The 24,468-nt window shown below is 42.7% G+C and overlaps 1 protein-coding gene across 12 annotated transcripts in view; it reads left to right on the top strand.

Annotated features, from left to right (window-relative positions):
- RBMS3 (RNA binding motif single stranded interacting protein 3) overlaps positions 1-24,468 on the top strand; it is a 724,789-nt gene that overhangs the window by 346,737 nt on the left and 353,584 nt on the right. The window lies entirely within an intron of this gene.

Here is a 24,468-nt window from a genome sequence, read left to right as displayed (position 1 = left end):
ATGCCCAGTGGTGTTCAGATGCATGAGATAATTATAGCCTCTACGGTAGCAGATGCTCAGTTCTCCAGTTTGGCACTTTCCTTCTTCAGTGTGCAAATAATTTTCCCTACCTAAGCTAATGACCATGTTTTGATGATAGAGAGATAATTCTTTTCACCAAAAAGTCAGCAATTTTGGTTTTTATGGGAGTGCTTATGTAGCTAAGAGAGTGGGATTTCCTTTTATCATCCTGTTGAGGAAGACAAAAAGCCCTTTCAATATTATTGTGTGGAGACTGATAACATTAAGAGTTAATGTGTTGGTATAGCCAGGATCAGAATAAACTTATATTCCTGGAAAAATAAAGTCAGCTGTTCAGCAGTTATCCTTCATATTGCAGAGTGCAACTGACTCAAATCATGATATATTCTGCTTTTTGTGTTCCAAACCCAGTCACGTAATAAGGAGGCTTTTAGATTAGCATATTAGTTTAAATTTCAGACATACCATTTTAGTTCTCTGTCTTATGCTCCCAATATTTATTTTTTTTCTCTTTGTCTCTTGAGGTAATATAGACCTTGCCATAACATGTAACTCCGACTGAAAAAATTAAAAATCAGAGTGAAAGATGGTATATACATTTTTCTAGAAGTTAGTTGTGGCTGCATTTATGCAACCTTTGCTCTCACAGTTGAGTGTATTTTCACACCGCCCCAATTATTTCAGTGCCTGTGTGAGTAGCTCAGATTTGCCAAGGGGAGCAAAGGGCTTGCAATCTTGCTCGAAGCCATTTCTGCATTTCTGTTTTTCTGGCTGTCTGGTCAGACTGCCACATCCTAATGGGAGATAAAACATAATTAAACTTCGGTGAATTAAACAGCTTGCTTTGAAAAGAGGTGGACTCTGCTTCATGTGCTAGTGAATCAGCCCTTTTAAAAAAACCTAAAAATGATAGGACATAAATATTTGGCCTTGCCTGTGCAAGGAGCACGTGTGCATAGGCAAAGCAGAAAATGAACAAGGGTTTTCATGTGCATTTAAGGAAATTGGATACACAAAGCTATTGGGAACAAAGAACCTGCTTTGTCCTTACAAATATTTTGGTTTTAATAGTGAGGCCCAATTTGAGGAATGAGTAGCACTCAGGGCAAACTGTTCCTGAGGCTGGCCCTATATACAAGAGGGCTGAGGACACACCACAAGGAACGTTGTCTTTGGCAGAAGAGGAGGGAAGTGCAGAGCCTTTCTCACAGCAGGTCCAGGGCATAAGGGCCACTGTAAAGCATAGGCTGTAACATTTTCTAAATGGATGGAGAAAATTATGGTGCTGTAAAAAACAAACAAGCAACCAAACAGACAAAAACCAACCCCAAAACAAAACGCAATAACCCACAAACAAACAAACAAAAACAAAAGAACCCCCCAACTCTGAGACTTACTAAGTTTTTGTGGCCTATTTATGAATGCCTGAGAAATGGATTTTAATTTTAGTGAATACTCACAAGCCCGTCAGTGGAGCAGCACAGGGGGACACCGTTCTAAAATAGCTCTAGCAGATGCCACAATAATACGAGTTTTCCCCTGCATCTCTCATTTATTTCTTGCTGTGTGCAGTTTCTTACTAAATCTGTTCCCTTGAGAAACGCGACGATGTTCTTGCCATTGGATAGAATAGCTAAGTGCAATTGTCACAAACACTAACTAGCTTACCCTTCTCGTTGCATAGCTATTGCTGTTAAATATTTCCTGGGCTAACAGACTTCTTTGAAATGAGTTTTAAAGGGTTTTCTTTTTATATACACAGACCATAGCTGTTAGACAATGGCAGCTTGAATAGATGCTATTTTCATTATAACAACAGTGTCAGTTATTTGGATAAACTGTCAGCTTAGAGAGAGATACCAGCCATTGGTGGATCATTGCAAAGAGCTTAGAAAATAAAGAAAATTAACCAGCTAGCATAAGCAATGCAACCAGATCTTCAGAAAGGACAATTATCCTGCAATCTCACTTTGTGTACAAGTGTTGACATTGGTATTAGATGTCAGGAGACCTTCTATCCTGCTAACTTTACCTTCCCTGAAGGAAGGTTCTCCTTTCATATCCTTAATTGCTTTATATTCAAATTATGGCAAGTTGATAGTGATTTATGGGGCGTCTTGGTAATCGCTTATCAGCCTCATGATGCGACTAGTATTATTTATTGTAAAATTTAATAATTGATATGAAGTGCCAACCTCACCGTCCACATCTATTTCCGAGAGTCTCTGCTCCAGCACAAAGTGAAGGATGTGATGAAAGTATTGGGCGCCGCTGCAAGGCAGCGGGCTTCAGCTGAGCGGTGCTGCACTGAGATCCTGGTGGTCTGCATCCCCTTCTTGATGGGGTGCTTCTGTGCACCTCTTGCCTAGTCCCCACTGGTTACCGGCCTCACCTGACCTGGGCGAGTGTGTTGGTCCTTGTGTGTCCCTCCTTGGTGACGACAAAAGTATGACCGAGCCCTTGGACCATAACCTCTCATGGGAGAGGTGTCTGTCTCTTAGGGTGCGTGGTATGGGGAATGGAGCTGATGTTGTGTGCACCTCCTAACTGACGCTACCCTGTAGTGAATAAATACCACTAAGGCACTCTTAAGCTCTTGGCTGCGGAAGGCAAATATTGTGGGCTTGGTTTGGATAAAGTGTTGAGAGTTTTTTGGTGGTGGATTTTTGTTTTGATTTTTTTTTGTTGTTTTTCAAGGAAGCTGAAGCTCATTTTAAAAATCTGTAAGTAGGAATGATAGGATCACGGGAGTGAAAGTAAGCTAATTCAGATGTTTGTTGGAGTAAGATAAGCTACTGTTTATGAAGGTGAAAGTGGCTTGTCCTGTCCTGATTTCATTAATGAATGTTGCATATATTTAAAAAAGCTCTGATAAATAATGAAATATTTCAAGAACCACTTGAAATTCGAAGTTGTGAAATTAATCAGGAACAGCCACATAATTTTGTTAGTGCTTTTGTTAGTAATTTTTCAGTGCAGCAAAGAAAACCCTGGTGCCTGGATTGTTGACAAAAAAATAAATAACAGAATTTAAACCCATCTATTGTCTGTGAGCATTTCTTCCTTAATTTTCAACTTCCTTTTTCTTTATTGTTCTGTTTGTAACGAAGCTGGGCCTTGTTTTTGTTGCCAGTAGTTTGATGAATGGCTTGAAAGGAATCGATGGCGATGGCCTTGTTTGCTCCTTAGCTCTTGTTGCAGGGGAAGGGGTTTTGCCTGTGTTTAAATCCCTTTTGTTGGCGTAAATCATTCTAATTAAACCTCAAGGTCAGTTCACAAACCTGGGAGGTTGGGTGAGAACTGCTACTCCAGAGCCTTTTTTTTTTTTAAAGATGTCTTTAAATTGAGATTCAAGTTTAAACCATTAGAAATGTTGTTGTGTTCAAGTGAGTAGCTGATAAACACTATTTTAGCAAGTAGGCTGCTAGCCTGTGGAGTTGCCTGCTGCCAGGGCGTCTTCAAGTAAAATGCCGTGGCTAATTTTAAAAAAGCTCAGAACATTTTAGGACCAAAAATAGCGATGTTTGTAATTAGGGATACTAAAATAGAAGCAGTCAGATCCCCAGAGACTTGCAGAAAAATACCTCCCTCTCCCTACCTCAGGTCTGCTTGAAATCACTGTGGCCTTGGCGCATCCAGGGCACTGCCTTGGGAATTTGTGGCCAAGCCGGAGCCTTGCTTCAGGGAGAAATTATCCCTTTTCCTCAGCCACAGGCATGCTGCAGCAGCAGCAAGAAGAGTAGATGAGATAGTCGAGCTGAGCTAGAACTGAGCCAGTGAGGCGATGATAAGCTTAGAAGCAGGTTGTCAGAGCATTGTCTACATTGAATCGTATTAGCTATACTTGCTTCTGTTATATGCTATGCAACACTGTGACATATGTCTGTTTTTTTTGTGTATGTGCGAAGGACTCTTCCTGCTTCCTTTATGCAGGAGAAATAAAGGTCCTAAATGAGTTGATAATTTGTCTATGACTTCTTTTTGTGTGCAGACTGTGATGCAATTTCTGCAGGTTTAATTCTACCCTTCGCTGTGTTTGAATTAGCAAGTTGACTTAAATATGTCTGATTTTATGTGTGTCCTCTGGACAAGGTTTTAGAGAAAGAAGGGCCGTGACTGCTTTGCAGGATTGCATGGAATTGTGTAGGGGAGAAAAAAAAGGATAAATATGACCTGGCGTTTTATCTTCCAAGTTCTGCCATCCAGCCTGCAATCAGCTGCCCCTCAATAGTGCAGGAGGGAGGGATGTGGCCTGCGAAGGAGTTTGTGATGCTCCTGGGTGAAATGTAGAAAAACAGTTAGCAATGGGGTGGATCCTCTGAAAGGTTTGTGTTATCTATATAGAAGTATGCTAGAATAAATAGACATCTGGTAGCATAGTGGTGCCTAATAAAATAATTTGTCCGTAGCTTAGACATGAGGTAATTTGATTCAGGCCAGACTGGGTTGTAAAGGTGCATGTTTAGATGTGGTCTTCTTTTTAACTATGCAGAAAGCAAATTATAATGCTATTAACAGATGACATATAATGAGAAACTGTTTCTGTAAGTGTCCTTTAATTCTAAACTGTTAGGGAGATTAATGTATTCAGACTCCACCTTTAGGAACATATTGTATTTCCCTATTTATGTTTGTTTCCTATCATGTGATGAGGCGCAAGGGAAGGTGTTGCTTGCTAATTTTAGCCTCGCAGACTGTCACTGCAGAAATCTGGCAGTTAACGCTTCTGGAGGGTAGTACTTTAAGGAAAATCGGGCTATACTCTGTGTTACCGTGCTTGATGGCATTGAGGTTGGGGGGGATATTTCAAAGTCTTCCTTTCCTGGTCTGTGTTAATGTGCTAGTTAGCTTCCTCCAGAAGGATTACCAAAGATCATAAAAATCATTAATAAGAAAAGAAAAAACTGTTTCTTTGCAGAAGAGATGTATGATATGGAGACAGAAAAGTGTAATGAATGCATGTGTCTAACTTCATAGCTGTTGCCATATTTTTCAGAGCTATGTTACTAACTGCAGGAATCACTGCTTAGTGACCCTCACCTGTACTTGCTTGTTTCACCGTCAGAGCCTGAACAACTCCTTCCACATGCTCTGAGACATCTTTATTGAAGCTGCTGATGTTTAGAAGCGGGGGGGAGGGGGGAGGGGGGAGCAGGATGCCAGGAGGCCACTTGTGGCTCAGAAATCCTCAGTATACAGCCCACAAAGGAACTTTTAAATTGTGGTCATCCTTGCCAGACCAGTGTATTGTCAAAGATCTGCTGGCTACAGAGACTCTTTGAGATGTGTTGGGAGCAGGGCGAGGTCTAGAGCATGGGGAGCCAGAGATGGGGCAGGGAGAGCCAAGCTCTGCATGGCAACAGAAAGCTATGGCAGGGTTTCTCCCAGGGATGCCACGTTTGTCATGTATTTCCTCCTTTGCAGTGGCTTCATCTGTTGGGGGTGGTAGGATGAAAGAATTGTAATGGTAAATGGACCTCAGTGAAATATATAGTAGCGTGCAACCATAGACTGCTAGGGAGGGATGGACTCCACGTGTCTGGAAGGGGCAAGGGAATCTTTGGCAGCAGGCTGGCAAACCTGGTAAGGAGGGCTTTAAACTGAGGAACTTGGAGGGAGGGGGACAAACTGGCAATGCTAATGCCATCACACACAGTGGGGGAATAACACAGGACAACCTGAGCAGTAATAAAGATGCTGTGGTGGCCTCATGCGATGGCAGCCAGGAGACCAACCACCTCAAGGGTTTGCATAGGTGTAGTGGGTCCTCGTACACCCCTTCGGGGAAACCTGTGTGCTCAAGCACCTTTCTGAAATGCCTGTACACCAGTGCATGCAGCATGGGGGATAAACAGGAGGAACTAGAGGTCTGTGTGTGGTCGCAGGGCCATGATCTCACTGCAGTCACAGAGACATGGTGGGATAGCTTGCATGACTGGAATGTGGTCATGGATGGCTACAGGCTTTTCAGGAAAGACAGACCAGCAAGGCGAGGTGGGGGAGTTGCTCTTTATCTGTGGGAGCAACTGGAACATATCAAGCTCTGCCTTGGAGTGGAAGGAGAACAGGTTGAGAGCTTGTGGGTAAAAATTAAGGGAGCGCCAAATATGGGTGATACTGTTGTGGGTGTTTGCTACAGGCCACCTGATCAAAAAGAGGAAGTTGATGAAGCCTTCTACACTGATGAAGCTGGAAGTAGCCTCGCAATCGCAGGCCCTGGTCCTCATGGGGGACTTCAACCACCCTGATACATGCTGGAAAAGCAACACGGCAAGCCATGCACGATCCAGAAGGTTCCTACAGAGCATCGAGGACAACTTTTTGATGCAAGTGGTGGAGGAACCAATGAGGCGAGATGTGCCGCTCGACATTATCCTAACAAACAAGGAAGGGCTGATTGAGGATGTGAGAGTTGGGGGTAGCCTTGCTGCAGTGGCTGTGAGATGGTTGAGTTTAGGATACTGTGAGGTAGAAGCAGGGCTGTAAGTTAGGTTATAACCTTGGAATTCAAGAGGGCCAACTTTAGCCTCTTCAGAGACCTGCTAGGAGGAGTCTCATGGGCTAGGGCTCTGGAAGGCAGGGGGATCCAAGAGAGCTGGACAGTATTCAAGGACCACTTCCTCTGAGCTCAAGATCGGTGCATCTCCAGCAGGAAGAAGTCAGGCAGAGGAGCCAGGAGACATGCATGGATGACCAAAGAGGTTCTAGAGAAACTCAGACGGAAAAAAAAGGTTCACAGTATGTGGAAAAAGGGACTGGCCACTTGGGAAGAATATAGGAATGTTGTCAGGGTGTGCAGAGATGTGACAAGGAAGTCCAAGGCCCACTTGGAATCGAATCTGGCAGTGCATGTCAAAGATAACAAGAAGGGCATCTTTAAATATATCAGCAATAAAAGGAAGACTGGGGATACAGTGGGCCCACTGCTGAAAAAGGAAGGGGCCCTGGTGATGCAGGATGCAGAGAAGGCAGAGTTACTGAATGCCTTCTTTGCCTCGGTCTTTACTGCTAAGGCTGGCCCTCAGGCATCTCAGCACCCAGAGAAGAAAGGAAATATTGGGACAAAGGAAGATTTTCCATTGGTTGAGAAAGACTGGATCAGAGATCACCTGTGTAAACTGAATCCTCGCAAATCCATAGGCCCCGATGGGATGTACCCATGAGTGCTGAGGGAGCTGGCGGGTGTTCTTACCAAGCCACTCTCCATCATCTTTGAAAGGTCATGGAGGACAGGGGAGGTGCCTGAGGACTGGAAGAGAGACGGTGTCATTCCAATCTTCAAAAAGGGCAAAAAGGAGGACCTGCAGAGCTACAGGCCAGTCAGTCTCACCTCCATCCCCAGGAAGGTGATGCAGCAGTTCACCCTGGAGGTCGTCTCCATGCTCGTAGAGGACAAGAAAGTTATCAGAAGTAGTCAGCATGGATTCACCAAGGGAAGATCATGCTTCACCAATCTGATAGCCTTCTACGATGGCGTGACTGGCTGGGTCGACGAAGGGAGAGCAGTGGATGTTGTTTGCCTTGACTTCAATGAGGCATTTGACACTGTCTCCCATACATCCTCACAGGCAAGCTAAGGAAGTGTGGGTCAGATGAGAGGACAGTGAGGTGGATTGATAACTGGCTCAACAACAGAGTTCAGAGGGTTGTGATCAACCGGACAAAGTCTGGTTGGAGGCCCATAACTAGCGGTGTTCTCCAGGGGTCTGTGCCAGGTCCAGTTGTGTTCAATATATTCATCGGTGACCTGGATGAAGGGATAGAGTGTAATCTCAGCAAGCTCGCTGACGATACCAAGCTGGGAGGAGTGGCTGATACAGCAGAAGGCTGTGCTGCCATCCAACGAGACCTTGACAGGCTGGAGAGCTAGGCCGAGGGGAACATCATGAAATTCAACAAAAACAAGTGTAGGGTCCTGCACCTGAGGGGGAACAACCCCATGCACTGGTACAGGCTGGGGGCTGAACTACTGGAAAGCGGCTCTGTTGAGAGGGACCTGGGAGTGCTGGCGGACAGCAAACTTGACCCTGAGCCAACAACGTGCTCTTGTGGCCAAGGCGGCCAACAGTATCCTGGGGTGCGTTAAAAGGAGTGTGGCCAGCAGATCAAGAGAGGTTATCCTCCCCCTCTGCTCCACCCTAGTGAGACTACATTTGGAGTACTGGGTCCAGTTTTGGACCCCCCATTTTAAGAAGGACACAGAACTGCTTGAGCAAGTCCAGTGGACCAAGAGCTACCAAAACAATCAGGGGACTGGAGCATCTCCCTTATGGGGAAAGGCTGAGAGACCTGGGTATGTTCAGTCTGGAGGAGAGAAGACTGAGGGGGGATTTCATCAATACCTATAAATATCTGGAGGGCAGGTGTTCAGGGTTGAGGGACTAGGCTTTTTTCTTTAATGCCGAACAACAGGACAAGGGGCAACGGGCACAAGTTGGAACACAGGAAATTCCACCTAAACGTGAGGAAAAACTTCTTTCCTGTGAGGGTGACAGAGCAGGGGAACAGGCTGCCCAGGGAGGTTGCGGAGCCTCCTTCCCTGGAGACATTCAAAACCCGCCTGGACGCGGTCCTGTGCCCCATGCTCTAGGTGTGCCTGCTCAAGCAGAAGGGTTAGATGAGATGATCTCCAGAGGTCCCTTCCAACCCCCGCCATTCTGTGATTCTGTGATAACGGGTTATTTCCTTCATGGAAGGACTTTTTGCCCTGCAAGAACTGCATTAGACCTGGTTCAAAGAAAGAGATCTAGTGGCAAGCCATTGCAAACAATGTATTCAGAATAACACAGATATTTAACCGCAGTAGATTTGAAAGAGTATACGTTTTTAGTCTTATTCTTAGGAATTCCTAAGAATAAAGATCTTTGAATATAGATATTTGTTTCACAAAGTGTGCTAAAACTATCTAGCATGTTTAATAATCTGACTCTGCATTTTGGCACATGCATCACTGTGTCAATAATGTTTCTATTTACTTGCAAAAAGATGGTGGCAGCAATCCCCCTTACTGGCTGGCTGCCACCTCCATGTGTTTTTGAGGATTATCCATGTATGACATGGGGTACAGTATGACAGAGTTTCACATAAAATGTTTGGAATGGTAGTTAGAAGGTGGAAAAAGAACCACTGCAAAATTTTCCTTGTAAAACAAGAAGTGTGTGTGGGAAGCAGTACCAATTACATGTTTTTGGTTGCAGATTGAAAATGACAGGATTTTAAATTTTTTTCTTTACTATCAAATTAAATTCTAAAACTGGTTCCCACACAGAGGTTTTCAGAGGACTAAAGTCTAAATGGGTCAGGTCGTGGAAGAGTTAGGATCTTTTATATATGTTAGGTTGATGGTCCGCGTGCAGCCTCTGGTTGGGAAGTCCCAAAATGAAAGGTGTACTGGGAATAATTACTCTCTGATTGCATCTCTTATGCCATTTCCCAAAACACCTGTTATTAGCAGCTCCCAGATGTAAAGCTCTCCACTAGGTGACCTATTTGTTTTCCCCAAATATGGTGTTTCCTATGTAAAGTAACTGTCAGCTTCTGTTATCAGACTCTGCTAATTATTTTAAAAGAAGTTAAGGTTATGCAGTCAAGGAGTTGGAAGTTAGGAAAAGTTGGATTTCATGAGTCTGTGCAGTCTGAATTTAGATCCTTTGTGAGTAGTCACTACCACGTAGTCATTTAAATACTTGATTAGATATTTTCTGCTGTCCACAAGACCCCAGCCTTTGCAGAGATATTTAGTGATAGTTTAGTTGTAAGTAGGATTCAGTCCTGCAGCTGTCCTTGTACACACCTTGGAGTCCTGCAGTATATCTGCTGACGTCTTTCAGTATACTGTTGCAGTTTTAAGATCACTGAGGGAGTTGTTTTTCAAGGGGTTTTTTTGGACCAAATTCCCAAAAATTGAGGCTTAAGTTGTAATTACCACTCTAGATCTATTGTGTGTGACATTTTATGTCTGAGATTGTGCTTAGATAGAGTACCTGGTCTGAGTATGCTGCCCATTGAAAGCTGTTCCTTGATATGAGGGGGGGAGGTATGAGGTTGCCTTCCCTGTTTCAAGAACTGGTGGGGGAGGGAGAAGTAAAATCTACTTGTTATAACTAAGGTTGCATTTAATTTAAGATCTTATCAAAATTGAACTTTGATTATCTGATGGCAGCTGGCAGTGGCATTAATTGTGTAACTTTTTGCCTCAGAGGTCTTTAAAGACCTGCCAGTTTATTTCACTTCAAATGATTGAGAACCAGACTGCCTTTAAAATGGTACTGTTTTTTCTTAGCAATGTTTCCTTAGAATACACTGTAGATCTTCAAAGAAGCTGAGGAATAGGGTTTTCAGCATTTCTAATTCCTTTAACCCAAGCATTAATGTAGATACTACTGCTGCTGAAATCTGTGCAGAACATTGTTGTTTAATAATGACTTTAGCAAATGAACTAAACTTAAGGTCAAAGCATAGCAAAGGAATAAAGTTCAGATGTCTCAGTTTTAGTAAATCCTTTGTGTGCAGTTGAATTTGATTATAGGATGTATCTGCAGCTGCAGAAATCACTTAGTAGACATTTGTTCTGTAAGTAAACTTGGAGGGTTTTTAACATACATAAACCATGAGGTGATAGAGTTTTGTATTAGGCAGTTCTTTCTTATAGCATTAGACACAAATAATATTTTGAGACAGCTCTTTTCTCCAATCAGTAAACTGCTCCTCCCAACTGGGTGCCATCCGCAATTTCAGTGAGGATGTACTCCCTCCCATTTTCTGGCTTGTTGGTGATGGTACCACATGCCCGGCTGCAGTATCAGTCTTCCAGTTGTGCCCTGCTGATGGCTGGGCTTCCATCATTGACAGCTCCCCTTCGAGCCCAACCTTCCAGACAGTTTTTTTTAATCCTTGTCATCACTCCAGCTTGTGCCTTCCTCAGTTTGACTGCAAGGATGCTGTGGATGACCATGTTGCAAGCCTTGCTAAAGTCAGGGTAGACAACACCCACTCCTCTCCCCTAATCTGTAGAGCCGGTTGTTTCAGCACAGAAGGCAAGGAAGTTGGCCATGTGTTATTTGCCCTTACTCATCTATGCTGCCTGCTTTTAGTGATCTTCTTGTCCCTCAGGTGCTTAGACACATCTCCCAGGAGGCTTTGCTCTTTAGTTTTTGCCAGGCTGTGGCCAGCCTGCAGTTCCCCAGATCCTCACTCTTTTGAAGACAGATGTAATGTTTGCCTTTTTTCCAGTCTTCAGGCACATCCTGATGCCTCCAGTTGCCACAGCCTTTCAAAGATGAGAGAGAGCAGCTTCACAATGACATCGTCCAGCTCCCTTGTGGTCGTTGTCCCTTGTAGTTGGCGTTGAGTAACCTGTAACTGGCTTCCTGGAGTAGTTTCTAACTTTATGCTGCTCTTCTGGGGCAGTGCTTCTCACCCCAGGCCCTACTACTTGTCAGAGAGACCTGAGAGGCCTGGCTGCAGATCTGGCCAGTGGAGACTGAGGCAAAGAAAGCACCAAGTGCCTCTATTGCTCCTGTGTCCTTTGCCACTAGTCCTCTGCACTATTCAGCAGTGGGCAAATGTTCTCCTTAGTCTTCTTTTTGCTTCTAATGTGCCCATAGACAACCTTATGCCCCTGGTATTCCTAACCAATTTCTGTTCCAGCTGGTAACATAGTATGTTATTGTTATGATTTGATTACTCTTTTGTTAGAAGTTATTCTAGTTGTCACTCTTCCCTGTTGTGGTTTATGATGTACATTATATTTCATTTTAGATTTAAATTTCCTAGGTTTTTTGCTCAACATTTTGTGCACATGAGTGTAATACAGTGCTATTAAGAGCTATTAAGACTTTTAGAATGTTTCTATGTATCTAATTTGAAATCTAAACCTTGTTGTTACATGCTAATGTTCTTCAACCTTCTGTTCTAAAGCTTGGTACAACATTTATTAAGGAAATGTATTAAGGAGACTTTCATTCTTATTTTAGTTATCCTGATTTACCATTTGAAATGACTTCAAATACATATTCCTTCCAGAGAAAAAAAAATGCAGACTTAAAAAATAGATCAGGTTCAATGAAGAATATTAAAAGGTCAAAATGCCAGAAAGCTACAGAAGAGATTGGAGGCAATGTTGCAGTGCAAAAGGAAATTTAAGCTCTTGTTTATCAAGAAATATATAATTTGGATGAAAACCACAGTAAATACAGATGAATGTGTTAGAATATGTATTTTTTGTTGTTTTGGGGTTTTTTGTTTGTTTTTAAACTTTCTGGTTTGTTTCAGGAATTTTAACATATGTATCCTGTTACTCTGAAGTCCTACTGCCTGCAACAGGAGGAGCACCTCATTATCCCAATTAGTGTTCCCTAATCTCAGATGCGTAACGAGGCAGCTGAGTCCCCACATTGCAAGGCTCTTCACCTCTGAGCTTTGAGCACACAAGTTCAGGTTCTTCATATTGTTAAGCACAGTACGGAAAAAAGTGCATGGCACAAAGCCCAAAAATGGTTTGGGTGAAATGTCTTCAGCAGAATCTGTGTATGTTAGCAAGATACTTGGCTTATCACCCCACAACATTTAGCAGAAAATAATGATGATTTTAAAGAACTGAGAAAAGGAAGCTGTCACAATGAAATTAAATTTCTGCACTGGTTATGAGCCATTCTAAGTATATCAGAAAAAAAAAAAAAGGGTAGGTTACTTTTACCAAACTGCAATTTAGTTTTGTATGGGTATTTTAATTGAGTCAACATTTCTGAGCGCATGAGTCAAATGACATTTGAAACTTCGGACAAGCAGAGAAACACAATCTGTTATTAAAGAAATGGGAGGAGACTGAGAACTTATACCATAGTAAATTTAGACTTTTTTTTTTCCCCTCCCTGCTCTGAGAAGTGCTGAAAAACAGAGATGGTGGAAACACTGAACAAACAAGTAGGAATTAGAAGGGAAAGGACCTGCTGAAAAATACTGGATTATAGTGTAAGAAATGTTAGGTCTTTTGTATATCTAATCATCAGGGCAGGGTTGTGCATATTCACATTCACTGGTTTTGAAGCAAAGTGGACTTTCTGAAGTATTTTGCTTACTTTTCAAAAAAGTTCATGATATTTACATTCTAGCAAAAACAGATGTCAATCTCACTAGCTGCTAAGATATAGTTGTCATCTTCCAGTGACTTTAGGTATTATAAAATTTAGGAGGAGACTTTCATCATTCAGTAGTCCTGTGGGCATTCCCAGAACCTCCAGTCATGACAAAGTGCGTGGCAGGCAGTAAGTGCTACGATGTCTAGTTACACAGGTGGTCAAATACCCCTGAGGGTGGGCTGGACTTTTGCCTCAGTCTGCATTCAGTGTGAATATAGGATGCATCCTGAGGATCTAGTGCTCAGGATTCAATTTAGTCTAAGGTACATATGATTTCCTAATAAGAAAAGTATCAATGGAAACAAAATATGGAACTATTTTATTTTATAGATTGAAAAAGACAGCAGTGTTGGGTTTTTTTTTACACATTCATATCATGCTTGAGTAAATTCATCCTCAAAACCAATATAATTTCTAGAAAGTTGAAGTTTAAGGGAAAAGGTATAAATGACTGTAAATAAATTGTCATTCTGAAAATTCCAAAAATAGAATAAAGAGGTTCTCTCTTTTTGCATTAATTATTTAGTTTATCTAGTAAGTTTTGCCTCAAGAGGATTTGACTGATGTCTGGAAGAAAATTTCAGGGTAAATTATAGTAGATGCTTGTTAAATCAAAGAAAATTAAATAGCATTTCCCACAATACCTCCCAGGTCTGACACATGAAATCTAGAGAAAATGGAGATTTTATAAGATACAGGAGTCTACAGTAACAAAGTGGAAAGTGTTTATCTCTATTCAACTTCCTTAGCACATGAATATAAGCACTTAGTGACACTGGCTGAGAAGGGAAAAGCTTAAATCCCCAAATGTGTCATGGTAAATCTTGCTCACCTTCCTAGGTATCTAACATTTTCTGTGCTCCTGGGATGTTGGTAGTGGGTCCTCAAACCTGCCTTTGTCCTGATGAAGCTCTGCAATTCATTTTGCTACTAAGTTCCTTTAAGGCTTGCAGACCCATTCTTTCACTTTAGTCTTTGCATGGACCCAGGTAATTTCCTAGATGTGTGTAATGGTGACCTCATTATAAAACTCACTCGTTTGCAAACAACTCATTTTAAGGATGTAGACAAGTACCTAGAATGGGACAGAGGGTTTCTAACACAGGGTTTCAGACTCAGCTGCCTCCTGCAGCGTGCTGCCTGTGGTGAGCCCCATGCCTGCCCACCCTGGCTTCCCTGCCTCACTCAGCCTTCTGTGGTGCAGGACTCGCCTGTCACGAGTGCGAAGATGCCCAGCACTACCTTGTCCAATTACACCCCTAGGTTGACACCTAAATCCTAACTGCTACTGTCAGTTCCTTATCCCAGCTGTATCAGCTTACTGTAAGAAGACTTGCTAGCTGTCCTTTAAAGGGCATTACAGACATCACAGAATCGTAGAATCACTCAGAATGATAGGAGGTGGAAGGGACCTCTGGAGATCATCTCATCTAACCCTTCTGCTTGAGCAGGCACACCTAGAGCATGGGGCACAGGACTGCGTCCAGGCGGGTTTTGAATGTCTCCAGGGAAGGAGGCTCCGCAACCTCCCTGGGCAGCCTGTTCCCCTGCTCTGTCACCCTCACAGGAAAGAAGTTTTTCCTCACGTTTAGGTGGAATTTCCTGTGTTCCAACTTGTGCCCGTTGCCCCTTGTCCTGTTGTTCGGCATTAAAGAAAAAAGCCTAGTCCCTCAACCCTGAACACCTGCCCTCCAGATATTTATAGGTATTGATGAAATCCCCCCTCAGTCTTCTCTCCTCCAGACTGAACATACCCAGGTCTCTCAGCCTTTCCCCATAAGGGAGATGCTCCAGTCCCCTGATTGTTTTGGTAGCTCTTGGTCCACTGGACTTGCTCAAGCAGTTCTGTGTCCTTCTTAAAATGGGGGGTCCAAAACTGGACCCAGTACTCCAAATGTAGTCTCACTAGGGTGGAGCAGAGGGGGAGGATAACCTCTCTTGATCTGCTGGCCACACTCCTTTTAACGCACCCCAGGATACTGTTGGCCGCCTTGGCCACAAGAGCACGTTGTTGGCTCAGGGTCAAGTTTGCTGTCCGCCAGCACTCCCAGGTCCCTCTCAACAGAGCCGCTTTCCAGTAGTTCAGCCCCCAGCCTGTACCAGTGCATGGGGTTGTTCCCCCTCAGGTGCAGGACCCTACACTTGTTTTTGTTGAATTTCATGATGTTCCCCTCGGCCTAGCTCTCCAGCCTGTCAAGGTCTCGTTGGATGGCAGCACAGCCTTCTGCTGTATCAGCCACTCCTCCCAGCTTGGTATCGTCAGCGAGCTTGCTGAGATTACACTCTATCCCTTCATCCAGGTCACCGATGAATATATTGAACACAACTGGACCTGGCACAGACCCCTGGAGAACACCGCTAGTTATGGGCCTCCAACCAGACTTTGTCCGGTTGATCACAACCCTCTGAACTCTGTTGTTGAGCCAGTTATCAATCCACCTCACTGTCCTCTCATCTGACCCACACTTCCTTAGCTTGCCTGTGAGGATGTATGGGAGACAGTGTCAAATGCCTCATTGAAGTCAAGGCAAACAACATCCACTGCTCTCCCTTCGTCGACCCAGCCAGTCACGCCATCGTAGAAGGCTATCAGATTGGTGAAGCATGATCTTCCCTTGGTGAATCCATGCTGACTACTTCTGATAACTTTCTTGTCCTCTACGAGCATGGAGACGACCTCCAGGGTGAACTGCTGCATCACCTTCCTGGGGATGGAGGTGAGACTGACTGGCCTGTAGCTCTGCAGGTCCTCCTTTTTGCCCTTTTTGAAGATTGGAATGACACCGTCTCTCTTCCAGTCCTCAGGCACCTCCCCTGTCCTCCATGACCTTTCAAAGATGATGGAGAGTGGCTTGGTAAGAACACCCGCCAGCTCCCTCAGCACTCATGGGTACATCCCATCGGGGCCTATGGATTTGCAAACCAGTTGCAGTTGAGACATCAGTCTCATAAGATGGGTTCCTTCCTGGGCAAGAAATTAGATATTAACTGTAATCATTTGTATGGGCAATTTTTTTAAGAGCTATTTGCTGTCATGAACTTATTAGAGGAGCTTGCACTGGAAGCAAATATGTGGTAAGGTTTGTGATGGCTCATATTCTCTGTGGGCATCCTCTGGCCCCTGGCCTGGGAGCAGTGCATTGCTGTAGCCCAAGGGGACCCGAAGAAAACATGAACTCTGGCTATTGTGGAATGCACCAAATTCTGTCCTGATGGTGTCACGCTGTTATCTTTGGGACAAACCTTTCCCAAACTCTGTGTTCTGTGGATTCCTTTAGCCGCAGGAAGGCAGGCATAGCTCATCTTTATATAGCACTGGGTGGAGGGAGCAGAGGTTCCCTGTACACATCTAGAGAAGATTGTTGTGGTAACACGGGGAGATGATGGGGGCTGTTCCTGGGGAGTTCTGCCACTCCTGGTTCCTCCATCCCACCAATGCTGATGACAACCGTGGCAGATTTCCTACTTCATTCTTCCATAAGAAAGACAAACTGAGGAAACTTGGGGTGGATTTTGAAAAACCTTTTTGGTTGGGCTTTCATTCTGAAGAATGAAAACACATCTGCTTCTGATCTCTGCTTACCAAATTCTCAAGTGGAGAGGAAAGAGATGATATCGATGCTTTGGTTTTGTTCTGTGCTTTAAGTTCAGTTTGGTGTGATGGGCTTTTATTATACTCAGGTTCTCGCACTGGTGTTGATGCTGTGGTGTGTGTAGACTGTGTGCGGAAAAGCAGCGCAGTGATGCACGTGCCTCCTACATCTCATTTCCAAGACTTTTTTAGTCTGCTACATGTAAACAAATACCCAGAGAGTAAATTTAGTTTCTCAGAACCAAAAACGTGTTTGTTTTTGCAAATGTTTGGAAAGTTAAGTATCAGCTTTTCGATCTGCATTTATATTCTTAATGTTCCCATGGACCCATGACTCATCATTGTAGCCCAAAAATTGGCTATGTGGAAATGTAAACAGAAATAATAATGTCTGCTTAAATTTGATATTTTTCCTCCCTTTTTTTACCGCGAAGTTGTTGTATCATAGGCAGTAATTGCTGTCATATTTTGATATATGCTCTAAAATATTCTTATTAGGGGAATTGCAATGTTTTATTGTCCAGATTGTCCAGATTTAGTATGTTTAAGATCTAGATTCTGTTCACATTTAGTCTCAGTACATCAATAAAATGTGAATAGAGTGGGTAATGAAGCAATAACACTAATTTATGTCAAAGAATATAGGTTATTGTTTACGAGTTTGCCAAAGTGCCAAAATACTTTATCTATAGAAAGAATTCTTCTTTTCCCTTGCTGAGACATAAATAATGCCACAGGAATGGTCTGTCGTGGGAGCCTCCTGCCATGAAATAAATGGGAGGAGACAAGGCTGTGAAGGTTGTTTTCCACTCTGGAAAATATTTGTTTGGTGACACAACTCTTATTCCTAGTCTTTGGCTTTTTAGTGCTAAGGACTAAATTGTACCCTCCTGTCTGGATGTGAGAAGCCCTAAATTCAGGGAAGCTGCCATAGTTGAGTCTGGAGCAACAGGCTGTCCATGGATAAGCAGAAAATTGCTTATGAGGGATAAGTAGTTTTATTGTTGGTATAGAAACATGTAGGGAGGAGAGGGTGAAGGGCTGAAGTTGGCAGTTCAGCAGCTTAAATCTATTTAGTGACCAAACCCCAGGGTGTCAGCGATGACCAGGGCGTTATCAGTCTGCAAATGATGCTCTTCATCTCTCTGCCATTCTCTTGTCTTAGACTGGATTTTGCTGGGGCCTGCTCATCCTCAGGCAAGATGATCATCAGTTGATCCTAATGATATGTGCTCTAATCCACTTTGTTATTTAAACTTCATCATACTTCGGAATAAGCTGCTTTCCACCTGACTGATTTGCTTTTGAAGTTTCCCACTGGTAATGGTGGGAAATGGACTGAGGTACATATTGACATATTTCAGTCACTTGTGGTTGCAATGTAGGATACTGTGATCAGTGAAAAGATTTTCAGGCTTCTGGTGTACGTCACCCTGGCTAACGATTGCTAAACTCTCCGTGCTTCGAAAGATAGCCAAGAAGAGTGAATTGCTATTGTTTCTTGTTTGTTTCTTTGTTTGGTTGGTTTTAACACAGAAAATTGTATAAAATGAAACATACTTTGCAGGTGCTCTCCAATAAAGGATGTCTTCCTCTTCCTGCGGATGCTTTGGTTCCTGTGTGTTGACTTATAAGCAGCTCTGTAGGTGCTTATAAAATGCTAAAAGCTAGGTAGTTGTGATTTAGAAGAGAAGCATTTCAGAACAGAGAAAATGAGCCAAAATCTTCCTGAGCTTATGCTTTATGGAGCTCTTGTGCTTTGTGCTGGGTTCAAGGGAATTGTAAACCCCAGGAGTATTTAGCCTACTAATTTCAACAGCGTTGTGTGTGAAACAAAGATCTCAAAGTATCTTTTTGACCCATCAAATGCCAATTTTAATCTGACTGTTGAATGGCTACTGTGCCTGTTGGAGGACTAGTCTTTTTTTTCATTATTATTAATAATTGTCATTTTTCACAAGTGATCTCTTTTGTTGTGTGAAAAGAAAGGGTAAGCAAAACACAATGACACCATTTTCCTATGGACTAAAGATACTGTTTGGAATAGGATGAAACAAAAATGAGTTCAATTTATACAAGAAGCATGAGCAAGAAAGCACTGTGATTGGATAATTCTAAATTTTTCTAAAAAAATACAGTACAAATAAGTATTTTTAATGAGAAAGCTAATTGGGTTGGCATTCTATTTAAATTTATTTTGTTAATTCAGTTTAGATACAGGATAGCAAAATCATTGTATGCAGAAATCATTTTTATCTGCAAAAGAATTAGGAATTGCTTTGGTTGTTAAGTTAAAAATTAATAATATTTTCCCCATCTTTAAGTAATATTCCAGATTTCAATAGCATCTTTCATCCAGTAATCACAGAGCATTATATGAGTCTTGAAAAGTTAAGGAAGACTCATTACGGATTGGTAAACTGAGACATAAGGAATCTAAATGGCTTGTTTGGGGTAGCACAGTGATACAGTGGCAGTACAGAGAGTGTAACCCAGCAGTTCGGATCCACTGGTCTTCTTGTATCTAGCAAATCACTCTTAAAGGCCTTGGAAGGGATTCAGAAAAATCAAAATCCCCTTGAGGTGTGTTCTGGTTTTCTTGATTGAAAGGACTGTGATGGAGCACACTTTGAACCTTACTATCTGTCTTCATCTTTTGAGTTTACTTATATTTTCTCATGCCATGCCTTTATAAATGGAAAATGTTGCCAAACAGTGGGTTGCTGCTTCTACAGAAACAGTCCAAGAAGCTTTGTCACTGTGCAGAGAGGTTAGAAAATATGTCTGCTATTACATCTGTTTGTGTTCTGTTAGATGTCTACGGAAAGGTCTGCCTATGTAGACAATCATCCAAGAAGAGAGCAGTCTTCCAGGCCTTCGTTGGCTGGATGGGATCTAGACAATAGCTGTGGCTGGATTCTGCAAGACCAGCAAATGCACTGCAGACTCAGGAGGAAAATTGATTCGAGCTCCCCTGACTGGAGCCTTTCTAAAATACCCAAGGTTTCTATGTTGCCAGTTCAGTGTTCATCTTTTATTCACTTTTCTGTTCCACCTCACTGTGGACAAGAAATACAGCTTACGTCACTGAGGAAGCCAACCCAAGGCTGAAGTGTTGCTGTGGCTTTTACCTAATTCTTTTTATTGTGTTTTCCCTATGTCTCTGTATTCTCTTCAACTGTGATGATTGTCTTTTTCTTAATATGAGATTTGCCGTTCAATCAGCTCCAAAATCCAATCAGCAGGCCGATAAGTTGGTGGCATCCTCTCATCATTATTATAATTGGCCAGTAAGAATGCTCCAGCTCTCAAAAATTACCCCTTTGTTCAGTAGGGTGTAAAGAGAACAGTGTTTTGCTAGTGTGAGCTATAAACTGATATTTGCACAATTTATTTGTATTTACTTTGCCTTATTTTATCCTCTCAATCGGGAGCTAAGGGAATTGTGTAGCAATTGGGCTCTAAGTGAGATGAATCTAGCAGCTGGAAAACACTCTGTTCAGAGTGAAATGGATAGTGTATGTTCACAATTGCTTAAATAACACATGTTTTAATGCAGAACTGTGTGTTATATTAATTTTTTAAATATAAAATATGCACTATGACAGGAAAAGTCAACGTATTGGTGTTAATAGGGAATCTTTCCAAGACCTTACTTTCAAGTGGATAAAAGAGTACAAATTTGGGGTAGCCAAAGGTGAATACAAACAAATTGGCTAGTCCATTAGCGTAGCTGTCCAGCTGCATCCTAGGCTGTGAGGCTGCTCCAAAACCACAAGCCCGACCGCCTCAGAAGCCTGCCAAGGAGCCAGCTGCTGCTAATAAAGCAGACTCTACAACTTGGCATCTGGGGCCTGTGATTCCCATCCAAAAGGAATTGTATGTGAAAAATATTTGAAATTTCTCTTTTTAAGTAGTGTTTTGCTTTGGAAGAAAAATGCTTTAGACTAAACTTGCAACAAGTGAAAAACTACATAAGAGTACTGTGGTTGCCATGGGAAGATAAATACTGTTCTTGTGTAAGGAGGCTGGATGTTGGAAGGTGGTGTGGTGTTAATTTAGTAACCAGGAGGCTTCTGGTTCAGCATTTCTGGGTTATTGAGTAAGAAGGAGCAAGGTATCTCATTATTCATGCTTAGCTGTGCGCACTTGCATGGGACACTGTTTCAGAGACCTCAATGGTAGGGTTTAAGCACAAGGGTGCATTCCTGAGGCTGGATAAGAACTAAGCACATTAATTTCTCACTTTTAAATAATGAAAAAGGAGAAATTTCATTCATTTTTCAAAGATGAAAACAAATCCTATTAGCCAGCCATCCTAAATTAATAAGCTGCTTGGAAAGATCTACAAACCAGTTCGTTCTCCCCACACTCCCCATTGAATAATGAAGCATGAGAATTGAAAAATTAGTTGGCTGCATTGGTTATTTGAAAAATTAACAGCAAAGCCAGCTCTGAATTCCAGCTCCCGTTTGAAGTAAAACATGTAGATTTTGCCTAATACTTTCTCTAGCACTGTAGGTCCTGTGCTCGGCTGTGTTGGCAGAACATCTTTCCCAGATTTCTACAGCTGGTGTCAGGGAGTCCTGAGCCATTCTGGAATGAACGCAGTGTTTCTCATGGCTCTCATGGCAGAGAAGTTAAGTGCTTTGCTCCTGGCAATGGAGGGGGCCGACACCAGAACATAGGCCCAAATTTCCTGCTGTCAGGTGGGCACACAACTCCTCAGGCAATGCCCCCCTCCCATTGTCTGGGATCCTGTAGCAAGTGGTCCATATCTGGGATCATCATCAGGTTGCCATTCGTTTCTTTCACTCCAGTTACTACCTGGAGATTAACGAACCAGACCCTTTGCTCATTTGGAGGCCAAACGCATACTTCTGCTATCGGTCATACACTCATCGGCTCAAGAAACAAGGATTCAGAGCTTTCTTCTGACCTGAAGCTTTTAGTCTGGCAACTGGCCAGAAGATGTCATCAGCCCTAGTACAGGCAATTTTGTAATCTTTCTGTGGACGGTATTCTGGGGTATTGAATATGCATAGAAATGACTGTGGGTTGTAGTGGCTGAGGTGTATTAGTGAAGAGGGTTTGGACTATATCAGTGCTTGCTGGTCTGAGAAGATCAGCATTCTCCAAAGCGGGGTGTGGCTGCCTCCCTGCCTACCTTAAAGCATCTCTGTGGAGGATGCTGCTGTGAACCTGGGCATCTGTGTGCGCTTATTGTCTGAGCCGCTCTTGCTTGAGAGACAACTGATCCGGTGGCCTAATTCTCTAGGTATACCGAGGACTACTTTTTTTTTTTTTTTTCAGCTGTGGCCTTAAAATCGGCATAAATGTCATTCATGTTCACTGCTAGGTCCCCTTTCAGCTGGCTGAGAGGGATAAAATGTCTTAAGCTTAAATTAGAATTAGGCCCCCAGTGCTTTCCTCTGTGTGAGTATAAAGATCTCATAATAGAATGAAAATTGCTCTTTGTATTTCAAAGGTCTATTTCCACTTGGTTTTTTTCTTGCTTATTAGGTTGGTGCGAGAACAGGCCATTTACTCATTATCCTCTGCTAAGACATATATAATATTAACAATTAACAATTAAAGCACATAGCACTTTATTGGCTTACAGAAAATTCTGTCCTAGCCTTACGTCATTTACATGCATTCAATATGTATGGTAAGCTTGGAGGTGTGGGGGTAAAGCAATAAGAGTGTTACCTTGACCTTTTTTTTAAATTATTATTTTGAATTTTACATTACCAATGCTCAGAATGTGCAAGAATACCTTGGGATATTTCCTGAGCTCTTGGTATACTAAAGCCAAACATGTGCTACACACAGTAATATCTACCTCTATCATGGCCCTGGGGTGCCCAGAGATTTAAATATGCTTTTAGCCAGGATGTTTTAAGAGGCGTGTGTCTATGTATTTGTTGGAGGTTAGCATTGTCTGCCGTTTTACCCAGCCATGCCATAGCTGTGGCACGGAGCTTATTTCCAGGATGTGCTCGTGGCACTGGGGCTCAGTAGAGGCTGTTCCCTGTGCTGGTGCTTGGGGCTGCTGCTTCAGCTCTCTATTTCTGGGAATGACATTGAAGCTTGGGTGGGTTGGGATTACCCACGGATAAAACGTGTGTTCAGAGAAATATGATCCCTGTGCATTAAGTGCTTTTGATTGTCAGCAAAAGTATCTCTGCAGATACGCAGGGAAAGAAGCTTATTGCCCATTCTCATGCTGTAGATGAGAACAAATGTCATTACGTGCTAGCATGGCGATTGCACTGTCTATTAAACTGATTTTTCCTTTTAATGGGTCCTACTTGAGTCACATTACAACAAGGCTAGATTGCAGAGGAATTCTGATGTCCTGACACTTGATGGCGTGTTCCTACTCTCCTGGTTCAAATGGGAGAAACTGGGAAGAAGGGAAGTGGAAGGCATCAGGAAAAGCATCATTGCAAGTGTGGTGCTTTATGTATTTCATCAAGGCCTCTGTGCTTCACCTATCAACGGTGCTTTTCTTATGTTGTCCAACTTTTTTTTGTTGTGTTTTGTGTTTTTTTACCCCTAAGGGACTTGTTTGAAAGAGTTTAGAGCTATTAGTTTAAAAATGTCCATCTACTGAGGCTCTGATTTAGTGTGTGCATAATTATAACCACTAAAGTAGGGCCACTGAAATGAAAGGGCAGTTGATTAGTGTGATCAGAATTACTCACAGACTTAAATATTTTCTCTGCTCAAGGCCTAAATGCAGAATGAAAATGTTAGAAGTCACTAAAGTGTCATTGCTACTATAATGAAAATTGCGTATGCTTTGCTTTTATTAGTCCGTTAGCACACCATGGGTAACTTAGCATTGGCCCAGCATTTACCTGCAGTTGTAACCACCTGTACTGCTAGCAGAATAAGCTGATTGGCTTGCAGAAACTGTATTTCCCCCCTTTTAGCAGGAGGTTATGTGCATGGAGCTGTGCCTCCGGTTCCCCCCGCTGCCCAGCCAGACCCTCGGCCCACAGCATCCCCCAGCTCCTCCAGCTTCTCCCCTAGATCTCGGCTTTTCTTGATGGGTTGCAGCGGTGACAGGACATGGCCTCCTCCTCCTAACCACTGCTCCGTTCTCCTAACAAGAACTCTGTGCTGTGAATAAATATGGTGATAGTCAGAGAGCCCAGGATAGTTGCAGCAGCTTAAATCTCCTGTTGTTGTCCCAGATCAGAGGTGCTTAGCTAATCTTTATAGCATGTGTGTGCCGTCTTTCATAGCATGTATTTACCGGGGAGTTGGGTGATAGTGTTGTTTTCCCTGTGAGAATGCCTCCCTTTTTAAGTGATATTTCTCAGTTGTGTGTGGTTTGTGGTTGTTCAGAAGTGGGTAAGGTTTTGAGAGTGGGAGGTTCTAGCCTGATCATCTTTTCCAAACCGTTTCTCTACTGTGAAAGACATCCCTAGTGACAGTCTTTTCAGGCTGCTTTGGATTTTTTCCCCTCTCAGGCTAGCTAACTCTGCCACCTGATTGTGTGTGTAGTGGATGCTCCTCGTGTTTAGAAAAGATTTACTAGGCTTCTGGCATCAGCTCCTCTACCTTTGGCTAGATACTCTTATTTTTGTCTTAGACTATTCCTAAAGCAGATTGTGTTTAACTTCTTTCTTTAATACCAGTTACTCCCGAGTATCTGTCATTTCAGAGCCTTATTTTGTGATCTAGATAAAATAGGCTTATAAT

Source organism: Phalacrocorax carbo, chromosome 2, assembly GCF_963921805.1.
Source record: "Phalacrocorax carbo chromosome 2, bPhaCar2.1, whole genome shotgun sequence".
NCBI lineage: Eukaryota > Metazoa > Chordata > Aves > Suliformes > Phalacrocoracidae > Phalacrocorax > Phalacrocorax carbo.
The sequence above is the reverse complement of the archived record's forward strand: the minus strand, read 5'-3'. Positions and strand labels throughout refer to the sequence as shown.